At 43.0% G+C, this 15,618-nt stretch overlaps 2 long non-coding RNA genes across 2 annotated transcripts; both read right to left on the bottom strand.

Annotated features, from left to right (window-relative positions):
• Positions 1-2,047: 2,047 nt before the first annotated feature.
• Positions 2,048-2,308, bottom strand: LOC112942963. Its single transcript, XR_003248502.1, has 2 exons — positions 2,192-2,308; positions 2,048-2,116 (listed from the first exon to the last, which is right to left on the bottom strand). It is a non-coding gene; the product is annotated as an uncharacterized LOC112942963 (long non-coding RNA).
• Positions 2,309-3,135: 827 nt separating this feature from the next.
• LOC112942962 lies at positions 3,136-11,412 on the bottom strand. Its single transcript, XR_003248501.1, has 4 exons — positions 11,366-11,412; positions 9,724-9,830; positions 7,183-7,363; positions 3,136-3,534 (listed from the first exon to the last, which is right to left on the bottom strand). It is a non-coding gene; the product is annotated as an uncharacterized LOC112942962 (long non-coding RNA).
• Positions 11,413-15,618: the final 4,206 nt, after the last annotated feature.

Below are 15,618 nucleotides of genomic sequence, written 5' to 3'. Positions count from 1 at the left end.
GCGGGATTCGGGGATTGTCCCCAAAAAAGGGCACGGGGGCGGGGCGCGGGGCAGGCCGCTGCCCCAGGCTGAGCGATCGCGGCCAGTTCTTGCTGCGCAGATGGGAGCATCAACCTTGACTTATTATTTGACTGCGTTTTGACTTATTTTGATTAAATTTTGACTTATCGRTGGCGTCAGATCCCTGTCATGTCGCTCGCGACCCTCCGGCAGAGCTCACGTTTCCACGACCGCCGCTTTCCTGCCAACAGAACCAGCCCCTTTCAGCTGCGGCAGAGGGGGSTGCTGGCAAACCCTCCTCTCAGCTCCCGATAAAAGGGAGTTAAGGATAAAAGGGCAAAGCAAAGTCCAAGGATGAAGCTGGTTGTGCCCTGTGGGTGTCACTGGGAGGGACGGGCCCAGCAGAACCAGACTCAGGGGGYTGGAAAACCACAAACGATGAAGGAAACGGGATTCTGGAGCCAACTGGAAGAGCTGAGCTCTTGGCCATGTTGCTTCCCATGGGAGCAGGTGGCCTAATGGGGCTTGTTGGGGGCAAACCAGGTGGAAATGGYCAATATCCAGCTGTGCGCCTCGTCTTGGGCCTGTGCTCTGGCACTGTGTGTCACAGGGCGTCGCACGAGCTGCCATGGAGGAAGAGGAGGGTCGGGGCAGGTAGCGCTCTTGTTACACAAGCAWCAGGAAGCAATGAGACACTGTGATTGCAGGACATTACCTGAGTGCTTTCGCTAAAAGAAGAGAAAAACGAGGCTGGAGGAGCCACCAAGAGTCTAGTTTGATCCTCTGCTTCAGTCCCACCTGTTTCCATCCCAAAAAACTTCCAGCAGTGACAATTCTACCATTCGCACGAGGTGGAAAGGCAAGAAAGCCCAAGGGTAAAAGGATTCCAAAGATAAATTACACTTTATTTCATCCGTTATATCCTGGGAATCTCTTATCATAATCTTCTGTCATCCCCAGAGCTCGAACCGGAGCCAATGCACTTGTCTCTGCGCCGGCTGAGGGCCTGGCCAGCTTGTTTCCTTGTAAAATGACAGCTCTGCCTYTGGGACACAATTGCACAACCTCTGAGGTCACCATCTCCGAATATCCACCCGGGATCCTGCCCATGGCACTGCTCTCCCGGTGCTCCAGGAACCCTTCCTTACCGGTCAGACTGCCACCAACGCTGGTGCTATGAAAAAGCACCCCGGAAAAGGGCCCAGCAKCACGGGGGAGCAAGAGGGAGCTCGTTTGCTCCAGCAAGGACCATAGTACCCAGATACACAGATACTGCCCAGGGTTGGCTCCTGCCTCTGACTCACGCGTGTTGCAACCCGGCTGCGATCAGCAGGGAAGCGCTCCCTGGAATTTGCTCGCTGCCGAGGTGGCTGTTTGCTCAAGACGTCCGTCCCCGCGCCGCTCTATCGTCCCAAAGGCTCTGGCACGTACTCGTGCCGCTGCGCTGGCGGCCCTGCACGTGGCACAGGATGTTGTTTAGCGCTGATGATGATTTAATGCCGGAGGTTGTTTTGCTGCGTTTTGTGGGTGTTGATTGTAGGGTTCTAGAGGAGTGTTCCTCCCTGGTAAGCGAAGAGCTGGTGTTTTTCTCATGGATGTATATGGCAAAAGTGGGCAAAGAGAGATGCATCTTGATACAAACCAGTCACATCAGCAGCTATACTTCCTTGCATCTTTCCTCCTACGGGCTCATCCCTTTCCTTCAAAGCCAGTTTTTGTGCCGTTATTCTCCTTCCTGACCTCTCCCTTACTCAAATTCTTCTCATGTGCCTTGTGCGTGCAGGCGCAGCTTAGCTGGCATGCCAGGAGAGCGGGGCCCACCGCTGCAGCGACACCCAGTCTGCCAACACCCGTCACGCTGCTTTCTGGAAGCACCAATCTTCACAGTGCCTACAAACASAGGGAAAGCAGGAGCCACTTCCCACACTGCCCAGGCAGTTCTTCTTGTTCGTCCCCWCTTCCTCTGCTCCCTTTCATGCCTACAAGCAGCAACACAACAGAGACCAACTGGCAGCAAAGAGCCAGCCAAGAAGAGCTCTCCATCAGGGCTTCATTTTGCTCTGCACCTTTCTGTAAAGAGGTGCAGTTCACCTCCAGGGTTTGGCTTCAGCACCTACTGTGGGATTTGGAAAGATGTGAAAATAAGGCACATAGCTGGTTTATCCTATCAGTAATGCAGATAGCTGCATACCTTCCTTGGCTGGCAGACTAAACCTCGGTGAAAGTCGTGCACTGCATTGGACTAACAGTCAACAGAAAAGCAGATAGGGCTCATCTCTTATTGATGTTATTCAGCACCAATCCTGAAGTGTAACAAAAGCTGAAAAAGAAGAAACTCAGGCTTTGGATAATTTCTTAAAAGAGAGATGGCTTCATCTTGATCCTAACACAGCGCTGACTGTACTAATTGTGGCTAATTTAGAGATSTGTAACCAATCCTTCAGATGGCAGTTGAGGATTATGTATTATCTCGGTTATTTCAGACTGAATCTCCTAATCTGTGCCATGGATACAAAGGACACATTACAGTCCTGTGAAAAGGATGGTGCAGGTCAGTTTAATGAAATCTTTGCAGAAGAAAAAAGAGAAAATTTCTGAGCTGTGAGATACTGCAAAGAATTTACAACTGTTGCTCTAGTTAAGTCATTTGTGGGTAACAGATTTTGAGAAAAAACAACATTAATAAAGGCTTCACCCTGCCTAAAAGTCAAGAACATTAATCAGTGGTTTCAAGTGGTAAAACATCAACCACTACGGTAGCAAAATCCTTATGAGAAGCAAAAATTCAGACTGCAGAATAAAACGAACCTAGCTTTGCTTTMCTGAAATAGGTGTGCTTAAGGGCAGCAACAAATAGGCATCCTTTATCTGGATTGTACATAGCTGAAATTAAGATATTAAACTGAAGAATGAGTTAAATGTGGAAATTTTCTTCTGCGAYACAAAGTATTCAGGATTTGTCTTTACACAACATATGTAAGGCAAGCAGCCCTTAAAGCCAGGAGAGGAATTTCATTTTCAAGAGAGCAACCCCGAATTACTTGTAGGTCAATCCTCCAAGCATATATCACTGGAACCAGTCCGAATGAGGAAAGAGTGCTAAGTTAATACTAAATAACACCGTGCAATGACTGAAAAATGTAAAAAGTCCCCAAAAGCAAAGGGCAAGGCAAACATATCTGAAATGAGGTAGAAAAGCAGGATTCAAGACTAAAACATTCTCATCTGAAATTAATTTTTTTGTTCTTTATTTATAAGATACAGAATGTTAGATTCAAAATTCCACAGGCAGGTGGATAATTAATTAGACTGGTTTCCAGGTATATGGAGCAGCTTTCCCCAGACCTGTTATGGCCCTGCTTACCACTGAGGGTGAAGAATGAGCTGCGTGGCCTATAAGTCACCTGTGGGTTTCCTGTAGGGTGTTTTCTTGCAGGGCTGCTGGTCGTGCTGCACTAATTCATCCTTAGATTCCTTCTCCTGAGACCAAAGGAGAAATGGAAATGGCAGTGATGATGCAGCTCTGGTTTCTCCCTAAAAGCACACAAAAGGAGAAAGAACAGATATATAATTTCAGGAGCTATAAATTCATCACTAAGAAATTAGAAGACTATTTGCATTCTGTTGGCTGCTGTAATGAAAAATAATTAGAGAGAATGTTATTCAACACAGTGAACTGAAATTACTTGCTCCTGGTTTCTTAAGAGAATTTATTTAAAGATCACCTAAATCACAGCTAAATGCACCCAGTCCCTACACAGTGCAAGTGTTGCCTGTGCTCTTAACTAATGAGATTCCTTTTGAACCGTGGAAAAGGTCACAGTTTGAAAACATGAGACTACCTACCTGGATTCAGCTGCTGTCCAACACAATCCTTCCACCGGGATGGAAGCTTGGGGTTTTTGCCCCAAAAGACAATCCCCTAAAACACATGGTTCCAAAAAACACACTAATGTCACACTTAAATCAACAGCAACCTAAGTGGCATGGGGCAGAAAGCTTATTCTATGGGACAGCACTTGAAGAAAAAAGTAATCAGAACAACTGTGTTCCCTTTGCTGTTTGGTACCAGAGAGGGTACTCCGAGAAAGTTCCAACCATTTTGTTCATGGCAGTTATGCCAAGATTAAACATATTTTCTTTTCCTGCTCAATGGATAGAAACACATTTCCCTTTCTTATCCAGAAGGAAAGTTTGGYGTGCCTCCATGGGAACCAGACCATGGAAGGAATATATGGAATACATGAAGTTTACCTAAAGCAAAATGTCCATAGAATATTTAAGTCAAGGTTGATCTTAATTTCCACTACTTGCTTAATAACTAATGCTGATAAAAGGGAATGACAGGGTAAATATGCTGCACTTTGCCCTTCGCTGTACCTAGACACATGAAAAATCACCTGGTACTTTAGACTCCTTCCCACAGCTCAGCCAAAAGCTCAGTGTTCAAGGCAGTATTTAGCTGTATGGAACGATCCTTTCCACTCAGAACAAGATTCCTACAGGCCTCTCTATCCTTTTCTGTTTGGCTCCACCCTTATGAAGCCCATTTGTCAACGGCGTTCCTAACAATGCACTTAATTAGTCTATTTTATAGGCTTTATTTAGGGCTTTTTTTCCCCCTCAATTAATGAAAATAGAGTTTGAATCAATATTATGGCCATTATGTTTCATATTCAGGGAAAATGTTCTCTTCAGGTGTGTCAGACTGGGACACACACAATCTCCTTCTGTCGACTGCCACAATCACAAGCAGCCCAGATAAGGGCATTCCTTTTTGTTATTGCAGCACTGATATACACACTGTAATTGCCCACAGAAATGTTAGTTTAGCAGGAATTTGCCGTCTAAAGCAAGCAAATGTTTTTGTATACGCAGCCCAGGAGCTTTAATGGTTTTGTTTCACTTTTGCTTCACGCTGGTAATGACACTGCCACCTGAAAAGGCTCCATCTTATTTCCGTAYAGAAGCCTCAGTAAAGAAGCTTGCAAAATAGGTCAGGAATTTATTCTGCTTAAGAAAGGGTAAGGAAAATTGCATACATACGGGCTATTGGTTTAACTAGATCTGCATAAATTAGCCCTTTAAATMTTAGGGATTAAAAAACGGTGGCTGTTCAACTCTGAAATAAATCTTTACAGCTTCCTYTTACTGATTTTAACCCAGAATATTATCACAGTTCATCTGCTGAGAAACTAGCTCACCGTGTGTGATGGCTACCATCTCTGCCAATATTAGGTTTATGGACCAAGTAATAGTATTACGCTAATAACAGCTGATTGCTGTTTGTGTGCCAGCCTGTTCCAACACCATGGTGATGAGCGAGCTGCTGGGGTCTGGAACAGATGGACAGAACACAGAGATATTTACCTTGATTTTAAGAGAAACAGGATTACCTGTGTCACTGGCAAGTCTACATGAAAGCATGGACAGATACATACGACCCACTTGATTTCCAGGAGCTGATGGGAAGAGGAAGACTGAGCGTATTTGGGGAAACACACTGCATACAATAAACTCCCTCGCTTTGATGGAGGGCAGTGGCTTTGAACCACTTGCAGGGCCAATGCAGCTGTTTTATACTCTTTTATGCTGCTGTTTCATACTGTTTTATGCTGCTGTTTCATGCTGTCAAGAGGCAACCCCAAAATTGCCACCTCCTCTCACCTTACCCGCTGCCTTAAGGATCCCTTATAATGCCGAGGATGCGACAGCTTCCAGCATCTATGGAGAAGAGCTGGAGAGCAGCTCCGTGTTCATCCAGTTCTCACCTTTTGGATTTGACAATGAAATGGAGGGAAAAGAACATTTAAATCCCACTATGTTGATTCTTACCCCATGTCACAGATAGCAACTTTATTCCACACTCTCTTCCTTCAGAGAAAGAAGGAAGAAACACAGGCCCTGAGGCAACAGAAGGGAAATATTTTCTCCTTTGAGTGTRCAGTTTTGTTTAGAATTAACCCATGATACTGGAAAAAAAATTATCTCRGGGTAATATAATATAATACACATTACAAGATATGCTGCCATATTCTACAGACAAACTGGCTTTGAATGACTGAGAAAGCAGTTACGCAGCAGGCARGAGAGCTCTGACACAACAACAACTCCTTTCCTATCTCGAGGAAAAGCCAGAAGAGGAATTGCTTTCATAGAAGAGCTGCCAATTTCCCACTGGTATCAGGAGCCAGACATGTTTGGGAAGGAAGTGACCTGCTGCTGCATGGCAGAGCTCGCAGGTGCAGGTGGCACGGGCACAACTTTCCCAAATACGGAGCTGCCAAGGTCACAAAACAGAAAGTACAAATGGCTTTAAGGACAGACATCCAGCTCCTAGCAGGTCCTCTCTGGCTTCTGAGCGCACTGCATTGCGTTTGGCATAAAAACTTTCTGAAATAAAGCCACTGAGGTGAGGTGTCCAATCAATATATACAGCAGTATGTCCCCCCTCCAAACCCTGGCAAACGAAATTCTATAAATTCAGACATGTGAACGAGCCCTAGCCTACGCCAAAGCAGCATTCAAATGCACACGCTGGCAACGCCTCCTCTTCAATTTAATCATTAAATTTAAAGCCAAGGAGCATCTGTGAAGGCTACRGGTGTTACCACAGGGTGCAGCGGGGCCAAAGCTTCAGAACAAGCTGAGAGAAAACTTTCTGCCCCGCTTTTGCTCCCCATTCCCTTAGGCTGGCAAGTGACACCCATCTGCGACTTGTTGCACTCCAGCAAGCACCAAGGGGGTKTATAGGGGCCCCCGTTCTCATCTGCAACACAAGGGCTTGAGGAGGGAACAGGAAGCAGCAAGAGGAAGAGGGTTTCCAAGAAACGCACAGCCACATCAGCACTTTGCTCTTAGTGGCGAGATTGCAACAAAGAAATTGCAAAGAAATCTTCCTGCCTCCCCGTGGCATGGGCTGAAATATAGAAGAGCGATTTCCATTTCTGCAGAATTTTGCATTTGCAAATACTGACTGTATTTGCACTTGCTTTCAGCGAGAAAAAGCTGGATATGCTGTTTAGACTGGGATTTATTTAAAACACTGYGATGGTAGTTGCACATAAGAGACAGCAACACTGCCTCCTTCTGAGGGCTGATTCCATCTACCCTGAAACGGGTGTCGTGGAACATGACATGGAACAAATCATTTCAGGAATTTGCTCTTTGCTGAATACTGACCGTCGGCGGGACAAGATGCTTGAACTTTTCAGCGCTGCTCATTTTACTGTGCCAGTTAGTTCCGAGTTCTTCAGAAAGCAGCACCTTGCTGTGTGCAGCCCCGTGGTGGGACTGCGGTGCCTCAACAGGTCAGTCTGCTCATTTTCACTGGCAGAAAAAGCAGCCTTCCCATGCACTGGCGCTATGTGGCACAAAATAATAAATAAAATAATAATAAATAATAAATAATAAATAAATAATAAATAAGTAAAACACAGTGGCACTAAATAATAATTAAAAAATCCCCTGCAAAAGTACAGTGTTGTAAACTCTTTACCAAGGAGCTTCAAGGGCAACAAAATGCGAGCACTTGCAGTGCTGCTTCTGTTCACCCTTTCTGTGCCAACAGGAACAATGTAGGTTTGAGAGGAGCTCGGCAGGGCTGGAAATCACCATGCTTGGGGAAGTGCCTTCTCTAACTGTTCCCATTTCCTCAGAGAAAAAGGCCTAYGTCATTGCATTTTGTGCACGAGTGCCTGTTCCACTGCCCTCATTTCTTCCTCAAATAGCTTCAGATGCAAAGACCATCCAGGCCAGGGGAAAAACTGAGATCAGAGCTTGTCCCTAACCAGCCACGAAAGACTCTGCTATGCAGCACCAATCCTTGGGAAAGCAGGCTTCAGGGAGTCCATTGCTCCCGGACCTACCTGCTCAATTCTCGTGGATTTTTCTACAACACAAAGAACTAGAATTCTCTAACATGACATTCACAGCCTGAGGTTTTCCCTTAAAAACTGTAATTTATATTTAATGAGGACCTCAGAACAGGTCTTTGGGCCCCAAACTCTTCAATACATCCCCAGATCCGCTCATCCCATCTACCTAGAATTTTTCTCAGTGTAAGACACCTTAGATGGCTCACTACTGTTAGCTGTAAAAGTGCCTCCATTCTTGTTTTTCTGTGTGCTGAGCTTGGATATTCAGGCCTTTTACTTTGTGGAGGCAGAAGTCTTGCCTGCCGCTGCCCTATTCTTGTGCAAGCTTTCATGTCACACACTGGTGTCTTCCCTAATCCTGGCAGTGCCAAGGGAGRGAATTTACAATGCCAGTTCCTCACCACTCCCCAGATGTGCCAATAGAAGAGTTTATGGGAGTATTGTTAAAGCAGGGGAGGCAAGGGCATCTGRCGTATCTCAGAACAGAATTTTAAACTGTTTAAGAAAAATTGGCCAGGTTATTTTAATGTGAATTAGGGAGAACTCACAAAACTTGCTCTGCTCATGGGTCAGGAGATGGCTACGAGGAGGACCCAGGAGCTGTGGATGGGAAGTCTTTCCTCTGCACATCTGAATCTTGAATGAAACTTCTTTCCCTGCCCCATATTAAGCAAGGCTGCAGCTACTGTTTTCCTAAGAAAATCAAGAAACCAAAGGAGTCATTTGGACTTCAAAACTACACAGGCAAAAGAGGAAACCCTATTTCTTCTGCACTGCACATACGATAAGGCCCATGATTACTGCACTTTTTCATAGAGCATATACTTTTGGTTTGTTCTCTAGTTCCAGAAACATGACACTGAATGTGTGAACATTAAAGAAAGCTTAGTTTAAAGCTCACATACAAAAAAAGCTTAGTTTAAACTCATATACAGAACAGCAGTTACATTCACTTAGGAAAATCATTTGCGCTCAATACCTCTAAATCACCAAGTTCATTCCTTCAGAATGATACAGCACCGTTTAAGACCGAGTGATCAAAAAAGCCATCATGACAACTGCAACCTGCTACCACATCCCCATGTGAGAGGAACTGCATATTCCGCATAGGGAAAAAACAAGTTTTTACATTGTGATTGCTGTCTTCTCATTGCAGAATTGCCAAAGGAATACTTAGACTTGCCCATGCCTCSCTCCTGGTAGCCTTGCCCACCCAAGTTAGAGTTATTTCCACCTAATGTGTGAGCAATGCAAGCAGTGAAGATTGGCTGCCTGGAGAGGGGAGCTTGAATGAATTTTCAGTCGGAAGAAATGAGTTTGCAGGACAGATTTTTCCCTCTGCAGAAGGCAGTACTAGGATCTCTATCCTCTTCCCTGCAACCCGTTTTCATAAAACGGATAGGAAGCTGGAAGGCTGGAATCCTCTGTCCCTTTGTTCTAAGTGAAAYGGTCAAGGTGGAGCCCATATTATTAGCACAGATGTTGGGACAGAGSAGCATGATCACATAAGCCATATTTTTTTAGGGAATCAGGCTCAAAGGACCCCTCTTTATGGACTAAAAAGACAGCTCTTMATTCACTGACTTATCTCCCCCAGATGAAGGAGGTGGAGAAACAAAGCAAGTGGTGATCTTAGCCGAGGAATAAATGACTCCTGCTAGACAGATGGGAGAAAAGCCTGGGAGGAAATTCAGGCACCACGCCCTGTTCGTTATTAAAGGACTGTATGGAAGCCCCGGCTGGGCCACTGCTTATGCAAACCTAAGAAAATGTTTGCCTAATGAGAAGATTAAACACAAGTTTTCCTGACAAGCTCTTCTAACAGGACGTGGGCATTGTACCAAACCTGTTCCTGCGTTCACATCCGTGCATGCAGACTGCGCCGTGTCCGTGCAGCTCCACTCGAGCACTCCAGCCACGGGGGCACACAGAAAGGTGGTTTAKGTCCATAGGCTTGGATGAAACAAAAATAAGCATGGGAAATTAGTTCTCTTTGGGACTGAGGCTTATCCCTGCACTTTATACCCATGTATACTCTCTGAGCAGAGTTACAACTGATCCTAWTCAAAGGCTTTGCTGCTTTGTGGATTTTTAAAGGAGGACTTTTGGTGTGCATCAGTGTTGCTCATGCTTTGGGGGCTGTAATTCACCCTTTTGGCTGGGCTGCAAACCTGCATGATCCTCAGCWGCATTCACATATTCACAGTTTGTACAAAAGGCAGCATTGGGGATGCCTCTCGTTAGGCCTCCCCAGAAAATAACAAGGAAAATAAGTTTGAAAATAGGCATTTTGGGGAGGAAAGGGGTTTTTATTTTGTCCCCATGTTTTTGAGCCTTCATGTCACATTTGAAATTGTGTTACCAACATTTTCTTCACAAACAGAAGGTCTAGAAAAAGAATGAAAAGAAATTCAACTGACATTTTGGACCAGAATACATATTCTTAAGAGCTGAGACTCTAGAGCAGGAGGAAAAAAAAAATCAATCCACAAATATACAAAATTCATAAAAACAAACTAAAACCCACATTTCTACAATGAACACCCACCGAAGAAAGCAATGCTAGAGAAACACCCTGGCTACGTTTTGATCATCCCAGGGAACAGAACTGTTCACATTCTCCAAAGAGATTAAAAGTGGATGTTACGAGTAGCTACAGTGATTCATTTAATCTTTGTCTTTTTCCAACAAAACATTTTCATCGGGAAAGAATGATTATGTCATCGCGTTCCCCTTTGTGCTAAGGCTGGGCTAAGTGCAAGGATCTGCACTGACTGGAGAATTTCAGCTTGACATTTTTAACAAAATTACTTTGTGGTAGTTCATTAGGGAGATGCGAGTACCTTGCAATCTGCATATAGATCACAGGCACTGGATAATCCCCTGCCCTTCCCGAAGACTTCAAAAAAGCTCTAAACGTTGATATACATATTATTTAACTAGTGCAATATTTTATTGGAGATTATTCTTGTTTGCAAGTTGATTTTCCCTAATAAGGCAAGAAAGAAGCCCAGAAGAGAATGGGACAGCGTAAATTCTGCCTCTCCAAAACCTCGCAGTCTTTCCCTTTAGAGATATTAGCCTAAACATTACAAAATCTAAGAAAACTGACATAACCCCACATTGCAACAGTTAAACTGTTACACTTTGTTAAGGCAAAAAGGGCAATTCAAGCTGCTGCCACCTTTAATAATGAGGCTGCTTGCCATTTCAGCATTTAAGAACAAGGGCTTGGATAGGAGTTACCTGAGTTACCTCTGCACAGCTCCTCTTTCTACTAGGATCTGGGTTTAAATAATGAGCAGTGAGTTGCTACTCAAGGCTGCCACCTCCTGTCTCAAACCCATAGTCACTTGTTGAGTTAATTGTACATGTAGAAAGGTCGTTTCTAGCAGWTCAAAGTAGTTACAGGCGGATATTTACACTAGCCACGAGAAGAAACAAGACAGAAAGCAGAGCAACTGTGCAATAGGTTTGATCCATCTTACCCTCGGTTGTATTTCCATCTTATATCAAAGGAAATGACCCTTATACCTAAAGGAAATCCAAAAATGAGGTGATTTACCATCAGGTAGCGCAGCGCTGCATCGTGCTATGCATGTTTCAGCCAACAGACCTACCCCAAGATAAAAATATATGAGTAGCATCTGAAACRTGTTATTGCATTTGTAAATGTTGGTTAATCAGAGATAGATTAAAGGGAGAAAGGCTGCATTTTTTTTCCYATGCTTAATGCTAACTTTAAGTACAAGTCGCATCAAAACTCCTCAAATTAAGAAATTAGAGGATGGCCTTACGTTTTGCTCACATCAGGCATTTGATAGCTCTTTGCACAGAATCAATTAGGCTGCAGCCTTGAAACCTTTTATTCACAGGGGAGATTTTCATTTGAAGAGTTCGGCTGCTGGAATCCCCATAAACACAAGCTATTGTGTTATTATCTAATTTGAGAGCTCAATTTTCCCTTGTAAGGGAGCATAAAACATCATCATGCAGAAATATTTGACTCAGGTAGCAAGGGAACCCTTGAAACCATTACAGAAAAACTTCCTTACCGTGTTACGCCTGTTGTTCAACTTGACACAAAATTACAGAATGTRGTGCAAATCAAATCCACATAGCTGCATATTTTGGATCCCTACATTTTCGYATCTGCTAAAGAGTTTAAATTTAAACACTGCAATTCATTTGATTTCTGTTATTCTTTTGTASTGTGCACTCTAACTGAAAAGGAGTCCAAAAGTACTAAAAAAATGAAAAAAGGATGTTTTCCCACTGTTCTTCATACAAACCTGCACCTCACCTTGAACACAATTTTGCTTTTCAAGATCATGATAATTTTTAAAACAGAAAGCTGCTTTGCTCAAACCAGTGGAGTAGCCTTGCCTTATTTTCTCTTCACTTTATTCAAAACAAAATTATTACTCTCTCTAAACAAAATAACTTCAATTTTCATGTTGGCATCCTATCACACACAAGAATCTCAGTATCTCTACCTGCCTTCTGCATGCAATGTTTTGATTTGTGAGGTGTAATATGCAACTGTGAGCAAACTATGTGCCCTGACAGACAATAATTCTCTTAAAAATAAACTCCTTTTTATTTTTTTTTTTTCCCCTGAAAGGATGATTTCCTTTGAAACACAACAAAAAAATCTTTTTGGTTTGCTTTACCTGAGGTGTTATGTTCTCAGGAATTCTTCTGCTTTTCTGAATATTCCTATTAAATAGAGTAAGTTAAGGGATACTCTTAAAATCTGATAGCTCATAGCAATATTTTCCTTCTAATGAATGGCTATCCAGAGTCATGTTTGTACGGAGATCAGGTATATACTCACGTAAAATTATTATCTAGAAACTGAAAATAACCTTTTGCATAAAAATGAGCAATGGTAAAAAATRAATAACTAAATAAAATGACATTTCTTCACAAGGGGCTGAACCTCCACAGCAATGAAGTATCTACTGATTTGGAGTCTCTCTAGTCTTCGAAAAATTGAGGTAAAAACAAACTTTGGCTCTCAGAAAACTACATTTACTTTTGAAAAAGCCAGTATTCATGTTCCAAGTATTAAAAAGTCAGTGTTGTGGCTAATGCACAGGACTGGGCATCAGTCTATGATTTAGATTTAGGTGGATAATTCAGGTTTATTAATAGCCTTCATCCACTGCCTTTACCTAGGCAAAACGAAAATATTTGAGGCAAGGGAAGACAGTCCTAGAGCATCCCGACGCCTGCAGTAAGTGACTTTCTATGCCCAAAGCATTTAATTTGCACATATCAGGACTTCAATTAAGGTCATCAAAAATTAAAGCGCTTCAAATAAGATGACACAGTTGAAAAGACAGGTTTTCCTTGCATTGCTATAGATCCATAAACTGTTTAGGTCCCAACCTTCTAATACTCGCCCTACAAGGACCTAGGCTTTGTCCAGAACATCCTCACACAYACAGTGATCGAAATCTATTGATTTGTCTTTTCTGAATTCCATATTATAATTTCACTGTTTTCAAGTGTGCTTTAAAAACTTTGAATAGCAGATGCCCARTACACCAACAATGTCACACAGGGGGCCTATTTGCATCAAATTTCAAAAATAAAGCGACCTATACACTATGTTCTTGTGTTTATCTGGAAACAAATAAAATTAGTAGCTCCTATTTTCCAACTCAATGACACTAAAGAGGAAAAGAGTTTTCTCCATCTTTTGAAGAAACGTTACTGGGAAATCCCAGCAGTAAAAACCTGTTCTCAACATATTTTAATGATTTACCCAAATGCCTCACTTGAGCATGGTAGTGTAACCTACATTTTATCTATGATCTGCAAGAAGATGTTTTGCAATCATGCCACTGTTTCCAACTCACATGAGCTGGCTGGGTGGTGCTAAACGGGGAGGAGAATCCAGCCCCTCTTGTCCTTCACGGAAATCCAGGCTTGCTGAGCATCTGTCCTTTAAAACCAGCATCTATTTATAGGTATTCAGAATCCCTAAATATTTGTAACTCGTTACATACATTATTTCATAAATCCAACAAATGATACCAAGCGTATAGTCATTTTTAAAGGGATTCTTTCTGGGAATGAGACAACACATTTTGCTGAAGTAATGAAATAGTTCTGTGACAGGGGCAAAATACCCCAATAGGAAACAAAAAAGGATTCCTCCAAAAGTGATGATTACTATTAGTAGCATTAGCACTTCGAAGTGATGATTACTATTAGTAGTATTAGCCCTTCAAGAACTACACCAAGTGGAGCTCAAATGCTTCTGACAGCGAAATTTTCCACTTATTCCGTGTTCTGCAAAGATATGTTCCAACTAACTGCAAGAAAACTAAATGATAAAGCATGTATACACGATTGTTAGATTCCACAACCACAGAAAACATGTTTAGTYATTATTATATGCTTGCATATTTCTTCACAACCTTCTGAGCAGGATGTACTACCTAGAATACATAATGGAATACATACCATATAYGTAAATATATATGTATGTACGTAAAAGACAATTCAAATGCATATGGTAGCCTGCGCTTTTACCCATAAATTCCCCGATTTTTAAGCTTTCCCCTCCAATATATCTTTGCATCACATACCTGACCTACAACAAATRTACCTGTAGTATATTCCACCCAAGATACAACTCATTAATAAATGCACTGTACTTGCAGCATGGTCCAAGCACTTGCCAAATACTGACACATCCCAGAATCTGCCCAGCTTCGGGCATCTCCTGCRGCCCCCAACACGGGCAACATTCTCCATTTCCCGGCTCGTGGCAAAGGGCAATGCCAAATATTGCACYACAACTTCTCTCCTTCCCATTAACACTCTTGCTGCCACGCTCTGTAACCTTCCTTAATGGAGACTTTCCTTTTAACTTAAAAAAAAAAGCAGTTTCACAGTTCAATTACACCCCTAAAACAAGCTCTGTTGCAGTCAAGCCATAAACCACATTGTGTTTCCTCTCCTACACTGCGTGTGACTTTTAGCAAAACCCYACAAACCTTTTAAGGCTGCCCAACAACTGACAGCAGGAGTTGGCAGCAAGCACAGTGACGGATTTAATGACTATACCGTGCAGCATATACATTCCTCCTTAATGGGCCTATATCCGTTACAGGACTTGCCTCCCTTGGATGGGCAGCCTTACGTGCTACGCCAGTAAATTAACCAGTTTCTTGAGCGGCTTTAATTTCGGAATGCAATTCTCAAACCAATCCCTTAAAACAGAGATTTTTCTTTTACTTATAGCCAATATGCCTCCCTTTAGAAAAGGGATCGTGTAGCAAAGCTGATTATACTTAATAATCGATATATCGATTACTATGTATAATAATACATAATTATTGATAATATACATAATTATTATGTATAATTGAATTAAAACCTTCAGCATATTTATAAGGACACTGTGAACACGTAATSTCAGAGGCGTTAACCAGTGCTTTCTGTTTCCTTCAGGCCTCCCAGGTTACAGGCATCCCGACCTGACTGCTGAAGCCTCCCCTTTCACCAGCCTCACACGCTGGAAACAACTCGGAATGACTGTTAACCGTGAGCGTGTCACCTGTGGGAGCGCAGTGCGTACCCAGGGAGGCTGCTGCTGCTCCAGAGCGCCAGGGATCCTCAGGAATCCTCCCCAAACGGCTCCATGGCCCCGGGTTGGTCCCTCTTGGCTCGGGCAGCCTCCTCATCCTCCCAGACAGGGCCTTTTGGATAACGTCCTCTCAGC

The sequence above is a fragment of the Nothoprocta perdicaria genome, unplaced genomic scaffold (genome assembly GCF_003342845.1).
Source record: "Nothoprocta perdicaria isolate Ctin4 unplaced genomic scaffold, notPer1 scaffold_138, whole genome shotgun sequence".
Classification (NCBI taxonomy): domain Eukaryota; kingdom Metazoa; phylum Chordata; class Aves; order Tinamiformes; family Tinamidae; genus Nothoprocta; species Nothoprocta perdicaria.
Note: the sequence above shows the minus strand (reverse complement) of the source record. Positions and strands in the feature narration are given on the sequence as shown.